This window comes from Lathamus discolor, chromosome 4 (assembly GCF_037157495.1).
Source record: "Lathamus discolor isolate bLatDis1 chromosome 4, bLatDis1.hap1, whole genome shotgun sequence".
Classification (NCBI taxonomy): domain Eukaryota; kingdom Metazoa; phylum Chordata; class Aves; order Psittaciformes; family Psittacidae; genus Lathamus; species Lathamus discolor.
Window position 1 is genome coordinate 74,737,222 of NC_088887.1, and position 11,901 is coordinate 74,749,122.

The following is an 11,901-nucleotide window of genomic DNA, read 5'->3' on the forward strand; positions in this document are numbered from 1 at the left end:
CCCTTTTTGGATGTGCTGCCTGCTGACTTCAAGAATTTGAGCCGCAGCTTCCCCGGGTTGTCAGTCATGCCTCCAGCTCACAGAAAGGGGCCGGGGGGACGATACTGAGGGAAGCTGCTCCTCTCCCCTCAGCTCCTTCACCTCTCTAGAACCCCCTTTTCGATTCCCGATAGTGGGAAATTTAGGCAAGCCGGCGAAGTGAAGGTAACTAATTGTAAACACCTCGTTGCTTTTTTTGAATGCATTTATTATCATATTAGCAAGGGAGTATGAAACATACGGCATATTACTCATCCTATGCCTCTAGGCAGAGAATTCGCCTATTGAAATCAACCAGTATAACCAGATTTCTTATGGGAAATTACAGAGGACATCTTAAAACTCTTCTCACGGAAATATATTACTGGAATGTCAATTCCAATCCAGCATTTCCCTTTTCTCCCCCACACTCCCCACCCCCCAACCCTCCCCCCCGAAAAAAAAGGGGGGGAGGGGGGTAATTAGCCATTTACAGGTGAATCTTTGAGCCCCTGACGCCGTTGGTAGAACACACCGCTGGCACGCAGCCCCAGCCCCGACAGCCGGACCCCCGACAGCCCTGAAGGGAACGGCACCGGGGCGGGGGAAAGCAGGCTCAGGGCAGCCCGACACCAGCGCCCTCCTCCCGCCGGCTGCCGGCCGGGGCCTGGGGGCGGGCTGTCGGGGAGCGGTACCGGGCAGTCGGTTGCCGTCGGGGACGAGGACGGCCTCGGTGCTGGCATCCCGCGGGGCTCCGCTCGTCCCCAGGAGAGCTGGGGTTGTCGTGGCGCGGGGAAAGGGGGGCACGGCTCGGCTCGGGCCCGGAGAGAGTGGGGATGCTGCTTCCCCGCCGGGAGTGGAGGATCCCACCTGCTCGCAGGAGCGTTGGGCTCCCGCGATAAGGAGATAAAAGGGAGGGAGCCCGGTGGCTGCTGGTGCTGCTGGGGCAAAATGGCAGCAGGCTGCTAAATACTATCAAACAGCTCTGGGTGGGGAAAACAGCAACACCCCCCCACTGGCACACTCCTGGCATACACCGCACGGTGGTATCCACGGTGGGGGAAGAGAAAAAAAAAAGGCTATTAGCGCAGAGAAAGGATCCCTGGAAGAGAAGAATATGTGCTGGGATTGTTCCACTCATAATAAGTTTTAGGACTTATTCCAAAACCAGCAATGATTCCTGATCAAATTATTCCCCTGGAAATGCTTCTACACGTTCTTTTTATTAAGATTTCTTTGGCTGCCAGGAATGAAATATGAGACGTACCAGATAGAAAGTAAAGGAAGGCCAGAGCAAATTCCGATAAGTTGGTGTTGTTTTTTTTAATAAAATATTATTATTATTATTATTATTATTACTATTTTCTTTGGAGGGGTAAATGGGAAGGAGCCGGGAGCGGAGGCTGGAGCCAAGGAAATGACAAGTTATCTAACCCAGCTCTCATTCAGGTTCTCTGCACTATGAATTCATCCTCCTGGCCTGAACAGCCAGGCGGCTTTCTAGCACATCCCAGACTTTGACTCGAGGAATTTGACTCGCCCTCTTTTGCTCAGGGGCTGAAGCCGGGCTCGCTGCGCTTGTTGGGAGCTATTTTCTCATCGGCGGAGTCAGAGACCAAATTAGTCACCGCTCCCTTGTTTAGATGCTACAGTCCGTCTTTCTCCCTTGCGACGCCGGAGAAGGACTTCCCTGGGCTGGATGGGACAAGGCTCCTCCACTTCCCAGTTGTAGGGTGTTTCTGACACTCGTGGGCAGTAACTGCTGATCCCGAACGCGGGAGAGGCTGCTCATTTATTTCGGGCTGAAGAAGAGCTTACCTTCTCCGGGGGGGAAAAAAAAGGTGTCTATTAACTGTTTATTAATGCGTCTTAATAACCAAAATTATCTTTAAAGCGTAGGGCTCGGGAGTAAGAACCATTAAATCTGTTCATGTTTTAAAGAGGGATCAGCCTGAACAGAAATCAATTAGCACCGGAGACAAAACCAAGCCCTTCTTAAGACAAGTGACACTGCATTTTCAACATACTTCGGGAGTTAATCGTTAGCGCCGATCCTACTTCTTCCTACGTTCAAACGCTTCAGCACGACGAGGCGCAGACACCCGTCAGCTGGCTTAACGTGAGGGGTTACCGCTCCTTGGCCGCCCGTGTCACACCTGCTGAGGAAATCCCACAGGAAAGGCAGGCGCCAGTAGCGGAGCTGCGCTGGGGTACAGCCCGCTTCGCATCCCATCCGTGCCCCGGCAGGGCTTCCCCGGGGGCTGCGGGCCCACCCGCGGCTGCCGCCTGCCCGCCCCGCCGCGTCTCGGGGCTCGGGGACCTTCCCGTCGCTCCTTGCCGTAGCCCCCAGCACCGTTTCGCTCGGGAGCAGATGAAAGAGGGAGCAGGCGTGTCCCCCTCTGCTGAGAGCCTCCAGGCCGGGGTCCCGCCCGGACGGGGCTGGCAGCCGGATCCCCCCCAGCATTCCCCGGTTCTGGAAGAGAGGCTTCCCGGGCTGCGGCGGCACGAGTGCGCGTGTGTGCTTCCACGCCGCTCTTCCCCCTCGCACGACGCCCCCGCCGGCGCAGCAGCCGGTAGCGCGGCCGGCCGTGCAGCACCCCCCGACTGGGCGCGATGCTGTGCCAGCGCCCCGGTGCAACTCCCTGTGTCCCCGGTGCTTCACCGGTGCCTCCCGGTGCCTCCGCGCCATACCCGGCGCCTCGACATCAACTCCAGGGACAGACAGTACGGACACGGGAATTGAGGGGAACGTCGGGGAAAGCGGAGGACAGAGCTCTGTGGGTCCTTGCCTCGTTTCGCCCGCCCCCGGAGGGGAAGGATGGGGGTGTCTCGGGGGTGCGTTCAGCATCTGGGGGTTCCGCCTTCGCTGTGCTGTGCCGTGCCGGGGTGCTGACCCCTTGCATACCTCGGGGTACAGCGTTGCAGCCGATAAACCCCCTCTCCTTCGGGGGCTGCAGCCGGGAGCGGTTTGATTTATTTTCTCAGGAAAAAAAAACCACAAATAACAAAACCCAAATCAAACGCCAGCTCTGGAAAGGAGGACACACACCTGTGGGCTCGCTTCCCCTCAGGACCCGCTGACGATTTTCATAGCTGAAGTCATCGCGGCAGCCTAAAACTGGGGGAGTGGGTCAGAAAAACCCCTCTACGGCAGCCTGGCCGCGGCTCCTCCGACCTGCTGGGGGTCCCCGCAGACCTGAGCCCTGCACCGCCAGCCTCTCGCTTGCCTACAGGCACCTGGGACCCCAAATCAGGGAACCCCGAGGCTCACCCCATAGCCCGTGTGCTTCCTGCCTGGCAGGGAGCCTTAGCCATGGAGACATGGGTCTCCAGCTCCTGGTTGTGCCTTTCCAATGGGGGATTTCCAGCTCCTGCTTCCTGTCCGACCAACCTGGCCATGTGGATGCGGAGGTGAGGGATCTGCTCTCACCGGGCACTTTGCGGGCTGGAGGGTGAGATAGCTAGAGACCCAAGATGGAAAAGCTTAAAGGCTAAGGAGATTTAAGGCATTCCTAAGGAGGGGTGTCCCAAGGTTCTGCTCATTCTGCTCCTGTGGGTACTTTGCTTGCCATACTTCATATTAAATACTTGTGAAGTAAAATGCAGGCGGTTTTCAGCATGTAGAACTCCAGTGGGAACCTCAGATCTGGGTAAAACAAGTGATTTCAGGCTCTGACGCCCAACTTCAAAAAGACGCCTAGCTACAACCTAGGGACAACTACAGGAGATGGACATTAGGCACATCTGGTTTTGGGGATTCAATTTCTTGAATGGTTGGTCTCGGGTGTCACTGGACAATGAGACTTCATTATAATCCTCCTTTAATTGCCCAAGTCCGGCTGGTGGCTGGGCTATGGTCCTTTCTTCACCAGCCTTTCTTGACCTTGTTACTGTAATTACCAAAGAATAAAGGTATGTTTGAAATTTGTTTTTATGGCCTGAATATTCTGCATACAGAATAAATACTAGTTGCTCTTGCATCTCATCAGCTAAATTTAACAATTAGCAAGCCAGCATTCAAATAGTCCAGGAACCAGTATTGCTGGCCACTATTTACCAAAACATGTTGTATAAGCAGTCCATTCATACATATCCACACAAATTAAATTGTATTGTCACATCCAGATTATTTAATTTCAAATAGGCAAGATCAACACTGGTATTTTATTGTATTCAGAACGTAATCTCAGCCATTTCAATAGAAAATCTCCCAAATGTAAAAGTAGTCAGAAAGCAACTGCATCAGTTTTATATTGGTCACAGAGGAAAGACACTGGGGAAAATCCAGACCACACTCAGGAGAATGACATCTCTACCACGTATTTCGCTACATCAGGACCAGTCTTTTACCCAAATGTTGGGGTTTTTTTTTCACCTCGTTGATGCTTTGCAATATATTAAGTAGTTTCTGGGCTCCAAACTCTTCAGGGGGTCATAAATCCTGATGAAAACATGCTCCCTCTTGAAGTTGCACCTGGATCACTTATATGAACATTTTTTTAAATGAATGCAAAAGTTCCTTTCTGCTTAATAAAGTGAAAAGTTGAAGAGGATAGAGAATGACATGAAAATTCAGTCTTCCATTTATATCTCATAAGTATTCCTGAGCTCTGTTTCTGGCATTAGCTAATGACTAACTTAGCTCTTTGACGACCAGCTAGGACACATTATTGGAAGATTACTAATCAAAACAGTTGCTGAAGACAATTCACAGTTTGGGGTTGTTTTTTTTGTTTGCTTGTGTTTTTTTTTTTCTCATTTATTTGCTCTGAAATCCTCAATGAAAATTTTTATTACATCAAATTAGATGTATGCAAGGCAAGTTCCCTCTAAACAAGCAGCATGTTTTACTTTTAGCTTGTAATGAAGAAAAAGATCTCTCACTTTTGAAGGATTCAGGTATAAAGTGTGTGTAAATGTTTTTTTAACTGAAAGGGTGTAGATTTAGACTAGATATGAGGAAGAAGTTCTTTACTATGAGGGTGATGAGGCACTGGCACAGGGTGCCCAGAGAAGCTTTGGCTGCTCCATCCCTGGCAGTGTTCAAGGCCAGGTTGGACGGGGCTTTGAGCAACCTGGTCTAGTGGAAGGTGTCCCTGCCCATAGCAGGGGGGTTGGAACTGGATGATGTTAAGGTCCTTTCCAACCCAAACCATTCTGTGATTCTATGATTGTGAGGGTTTAGGGAGAGTGTACCGGTTATGAGGCACTGGTTTTCTAGGTACTGCTTCCATATGACTGATGAAGATTCTTTCAGCCAAAACCCACACTTAAAAGAAAACATCAGTTCTCTCTTGTGCTACCTTTCTACAAATTGGGGGAAGGGGGAGCTAAGTAACCTACTAAAACACTTGTGCAGAAGTAATAATAACCTCAGAGCAAGTCCACATTAGCTTGTTATTACAATACTTCTGAAAAATACACCTGTCACCTGGGAGCACGCCACAAAGCTACAATAGAGCTGAACATTTAGCAGTAAAATAGTATGAGTTGCAGCTGCAAGATGTACTCATATTGCACCTCGCTAAACACCTCCTGTTGATATTCCAGCCAACCTCCTCCCTTGGACATGCCACCTGTGCTTGCTATCTCATGGTTTTCTATCAAGCTTTTTCAAGTTCTGGCCTATTTTTGGTTCTCATCTTCAAACTCCCAGGTATCCTTGACACCTGCAGCCATGCTCTTCAGCCTTCATTTCTCTGGGGCTTCTTTGTTTGAGGCCATCTGTATTGTCTAGCTCAGGGATGTGACAACTCCATCATGCTGCTCACCCTGCCTTTAGCCTAAGTCTCAAAGACTTGCCTCTCTCACCCTTTCTTTCCCTTAGCTATCCCTTCCCTGGTGACTTTCAGAGAAGAAGATGGCTTCATCTGTCACATTCACTGTGACAGCACAGAGTACCCCTCTTTGCTCAGTTTCTGTTGTTTCCAAAATGTCTTACCTTCATGTTTTTTAACATATCACCATCAGTTCAGCATGGCTCAGAGCAAATCCCTAGTTTCTCAGGCTTTGAGTGTTTCTTCCACTCTCCTCTCTCGCTTAATATTCCTACCAACATCTCTGAGCCTTGACCTTCTCTTACCGTTCTTCCCACCAGTCAAGTCTTACATAATTTAGATTAATGTAAATTCCTTTGAGAAACACAATTTGCCCATCTTCCCTCTACTCTTTTACAGCACTGCGTGGGTCTCCTGCTGTGCTTTCCTCCTCTGCACTTCTCCATGCAGCTTTCGATTGTTTCAACACAACTGTTAAGCTAGTATTGACAACTGCGTGTCTTACCTCATCTTATTCCTGAACTATGGTGTTGCTATATGTGCTCCTGCCTTTCTTGTGCTTTTGATACCATCCTCGTGGCCCATTGATTCAGCTTCCCTCCCAAGCATCTCCAGCTTTGCCCAGTTCTGCATGTAAGGAGCTTTCTATGAGGTTACGTGTGTAGTGTACTTCTATTCTTACCTTAAAGTTGACCTCTGCAATTGCACCAGTGAAATGCTCAACAAAATCAAGGCAATCGGTGGGCTGGATGGCTGCTTATTCTGATATGAGTGATGATTCTAGCTTTTCCTCATCCTGCTTGCATGTTGTATTATCAGTTGTCTGCTATCATATACTAGGCTTGTTCTCTCTCCAGTCCCAGAAAGGTATCTCAGGCTGCATGCACAGCAGAGCTGGCTGAAAAGCAGAGTTTTCATTTGTCAGGGCTTAAACATGCTCTCACACATGCACTCTATTTATTTTATATATAACTCTCATTTCAGCAAAAAATGTTTTTCCACAGCCTGGACACTTTTAGAGAAAGGAATTCCTCTTAGAACACCAAAATGTAACATTTCCAAATGAAATGCATGCCTGTATGTTGTTGAAGTAACCCCTGTTCTTTAATGTCACCAGGCAACTGTGGAAGCTCCCTGAACATGAAAGGCATTTCCAGCACCCAGGCTGGCCCAGGACTATGACATTACCTTAAGACATTACCCTAGAGCTTGGGATCTGAATCTCAGCCTTGCAGCAGGCAGTGGGGAAGCTCATAAAGACCATTTTTAGGAAGGCTGAGTTCAGGTCAATATTTTCAGGGATTAATTACAGGGAAGGTCCACCAGAAATGTCTTCCAGGATTCCACGCTGAGGACAAGTCTTTTCCAGGACATCACATAAGTTCTGTGCCACATCTGTGGGACAAATGTTCATCTTTCGTATGAAGATACAGTTTGAAACATGCTTGTGTTGCATTTGGACAAGTGCGCCACAAATGAGGTTCTGAGATGCAGTGTGGCCACAGACCATGAAACGTCCATTCCCGTTTCCAAGGGTAAAAGGTGACAGCTCCTTCCCAACTTAAGTCAAGACTATTTTGAGTGGTTTCAAGGAATTCTGACCGCGGATCAGTGCCAGATCAAGTCCAAGATTATTCTGCATCCAACTATTTGGATATAAAAGCTGGGATCAAGCATGGGCTTTAGGCAAACTCAAAAAAGCAGTGAGACAGAATCAGTGAGATTCTTCTGAGGGACCAATACAAGAGAGAAATAGATCCAGCTCTGATCTGAATGAGAGGCCATGTAATCACACAATTGTGATCCTGTCACATAGTTTGGGAATATGTACAGAGTTGATGGATGCTGGAGGGGAAGGGAAGATAAAGCTCCCTTCAACCCTTTGAGAAATCCACAGATATATGCAAGTATTCCATTGCTTCGACACTGCCGTTTTACTTGCTCCTCCTGATTTATCACAACTTACTTACATTTGGTGGTTCTGCAGAATATACCCATTTTCTACCTGTAGATTTTTAATAAATCCAAATGAAGGCTTTCTCAACAGTAAAGGTGACAGTAGTGAGCTCTCATTGTCATGCTGCTACTCAAAAGAGCCACATTCTAGTGGAAGGCAGAGACCTCCAAGGAAATACATACACTGTATATGAAATTTGGACATAAATATGTAAGTAGTTACATATGCAAATTGTTTTCATTAATATGTTGGTGTAAATAGCAATATCCAACTCGGATAGTAATTTCATAGATATTTCTAGGTGATGTTTGAATATAACAGTGATACAAACCAAAATACAATGGCAATGACGTCACCTAAATACTGTGTTTGGGGACTGAGCAAAATGTGTTATTTTTACTTTGTATTCTTTACTCGTATTCGTTTACTTGTCATTACTTGTGTCCCCCTTATTCATACTGCTATTATTTTTAGCAATCACAATCATAATTGGCTACAGGGAGATTCAAGTTAGATATAAAGAAGTTCTTTACTGTGAGGGTGGTGAGGCACTGGCACAGGTTGCCCAGAGAAGCTGTGGCTGCCCCATCCCTGGCAGTGTTCAAGGCCAGGTTGGATGGGGCTTTGAGCAACCTGGTCTCATGGAACGTGTCCCTTCCAATGGCGGGGGGGGGGGCGGAACTAGATGAGCTTAAGGTTCTTTCCAATCTAAACCAGTCTATCATTCTATTATATGATTCTATTAACACAAACTGTAAAGGTATAAGCAGTTGAAATGCACAGCGCTCCTCCTGGGACTCTGTGCAAGTGACAGTGTCCGTGTGCTGTAGCTCTCCAGGCAGTTCCAGGTAAAGCAAGCGTACATTTGCATGGAGTTGAGGATAAGGGCTGGAAATAGTCCCAATTCTTTTAATTATATTCCAGATCTACCTGAAACCTTTCCTTGGGTTGGGACACTCATCATCTCTATGTCTGATTCAACAGCTTGAGCTTGTGTTGGAGTCTGTCCCCCCTGGAATCACCAGACTGGAGTTTCCTCCTATACCCAGCCGCTCATTTCCATAATAAAAGGCTGCGAGACCATCTTCCTTCAGCCGGATTTGACCGAATTTGGCCAAAGAGACAAGCAGCTTTCAGAAGGGGACCACCAGAGAGCCCTACACAAGCACACTGCCTGGTAGTGCAACCTTTTCCCTGTTAGGAAAACAGCCTGGAAATCACTGTGAGAGTCCATGGGATGAAAAATCTGCCAGGGATGGAAGAAGCAGTGCTCTGGCTATCAAGCAGTGATGTGGTTGAGCATGACATTCCTTTGTACTGAATTGTTTCAGGATATTTTGCCAGAACTAGGCTGGGGATGAGGTTTTCACGAGTTTCAGGAGGAAGCACATGGGGCTGTTGCCCCTGTGGGATGGCTGGCAGCATCAGGGCAGTGTGAGAGCAAGGCCTTACAGCCTGCACTACAAACCTATGTCTGCTCGCACCCCAGACCCAGATCTCCTGGTTTCACAGAAGTGCTACCAGGAGCACATTGGCTTCTCGGGAAGCAGGCTGTGCCTGGGCAGAGACGGTGCCAGGGGCTCAGCCCCACGGGCGGAGGGCTCAGCCCCACTGCCCATGGCTCAGTCCCGTGTCTCAGACATTCAGTCCCCCGGCAGCTTGTGGAAGATGCTGGAACGGAGGAAACGTGTACCAGACACCCCGGGAACCCACCCAGGAGCCACCGCCGACGGCCGCGGGTCCAGCCCGGCCCCGTGGGTCCATGGCAGGCAAGCAGGGGCCGGCGGGGGCTCTCAGCCGCCGCGTTTGTGCTTAAACATCGCACTGTCTCCGCGCTGGGGCAGAATACCGCACAGTGCATCTTGGTGCGGATGGAGACGTGGTTTGAGATTGTGCCTGTGTTTTCCCCCTCTTCCCCCCCCCCCCCCCCCCCGAAGAACTAAAGCGGATCTGCCAAAAGGCTTCCTGATATACCACCTCTTTCCACCTCCCTCCCCTCCATGCCCTGCGTAGGAAGCGCCGCAGAGCAGCTGGCGATGGGCTGATAAGGCCCTGCGCGGGTGCTTGCGCGGGTGCTGCGCGGGTGTGTCGGGCCGGCGATGCTGCAGTCACCGCTGCCGGAGAGCGACTGACTTCCACGGGCAGGGAGAGAGGTTTGCAGCGTAATGAACAGCCTTATCGTCGCTGGTATCTTTACAACTGCTTAGATGACTTTTTAATTGTGGCTTAATGCGTTTAATTATGACAACTCTTCCCCGTTTTCAAGTATGATGTATTAATATTACAGATCATTAACATGGCTAAATTACTGTAATGACACAGAGTCCTCAGTGTCCCAGTTAGACGGGAAAAAAAGAAAAAAGACCCGCTCTTCTCATTTGGCTTTTTTGTTATTCGCGTTATAGGAACCTCACGCAGGATTCTGGAGTCTTTAAAGCACGTAGGAGAGCGGCGGCTGCTGCTGCACCCTCTTTATTAAATTATTGATAGAGAAAATTCCCCCCCCCCCCCCGTAAAACTTCCCGAGACGGCACATATTGTCTTCCTAATATCCACTTCACCGTTGTAGAAGTTAGCAAGCTTCGGCTCCTGAGCGGGTCCCCCCCTCCCCTCATTGATAATTAGAGCAGACCGTATTTAACATCTGCAAAATAGTCATGCTTATAAGGGATGAGAAATGCGAGATGTTCCATTCTGTTTGCAATGGTTAGAGCGTTTTAATCTCTTAACTTCAATATATGTCCTCTAGCAGGCTATACTTCTTGGATTTCATTTTTAGATCCTTAAGGCTGCATATATCTGTCAAACAGACATAATGAATTTAAAGTGCTAATGCCTAGAAGACCAGGGGAAAAAAAAGTAAGAAAGAAACAACCGACATTGAAATATATCCTCGGTTGATTAAATTACCACCTCGAGCTACTTTACCTCCTTATGTCCAAACAGATTTCCCTTTTTACTTACCAAGTACCGGGGCTGGGAGATGTGGAAGATGTAATTTCATGGTTAAAACACAAATAAACCAAAACACAACAAACAAACAAACAAACAAACAAACAAAAAGAGCCCCAACCCAAAATAACCCACGCACGGGGTACGACAAGTACGTTTTTGCTTTAAACATCTTTCTAGATGGGACTCGCCACTGGCTGGAGGTATTTCCCAATCACACCCAGCCCCGGTGAACCCCCGGGGTGTGTGTGTGTGTGTGTGTGCGTGTGTCAGGACCGGGACCCTCCGGTTTTCCCTCTCGCCGAACGACTCGGGGATACCGGGTTGGGGGGGGGGGGGGGGGCGCATGAAGCGAAGGCGAATCCGACGGAGGCGGCGGGAGCTGAGGGTCTCGCTGCCCCCCACCCGCCCTTCCCCTGGGTCTCCCCCGCGGCCCCGGAGGCGCGGCCGATGGGGTTCGGGGGCACTTAGAGGGGGGTACTTGGGGTGTTATCCCGGCCCCGAGGGTGCCGGGGATGTGCGAGGGGCTGGGGAGAGCAGGGACGGAGGGAGGGAAGGAAGGCGAGCAGATTTGTCGCGCTTTGAAATGAAACGTTATAATCCCTCCAACAATCCTGTTGACTGTGAGCTCCAGCGCCCGGAGTACAACACGGGGTGGGGGGTGGAGGGGGTGGGGGGAGGAATGGGAAATAAAAAAAAGGGAAAAAAAAAAAGGGGAAAAAAAAGATACATTGTTGGATAAACAGCTCCTTATAGGTAAAAACTGAATGGGGCAAATAGATGAATAAGGCGACACAATGGGAGGGGGGGTGGTGAAAGGAAACGAGTCGGTGGCAGTGGAAGCAAAAGGTAAAAGTGAACAGAGGAGACAAAAGGAGAGAAAAGAAAAAAATGTAGATGAGTGAGACAAAAAAGCAAAGAGAAAAAGAAAAGAGAACAAGAGGGGGAAAGAAGTAATATTTTCCTTGATAAAAATGCACAAAAAGGAAGATGAACTTTGTTCTTTTTCTCTTTCTACTCTCCTCTCTCTTTCTGCTTTTCGCCTCGCAGCACGCCAGCCTAAGCTGAGAGCTGTAATGTCATTAAATTGCAAATGCTTTTTCATTTCCGACACACACTGTTTACTTATCTGGCAAAAACATATGTTGGAAGGAATCCGTTAAATTCTGCCCATTGCCTTGGGTAAAAGTGCAATGG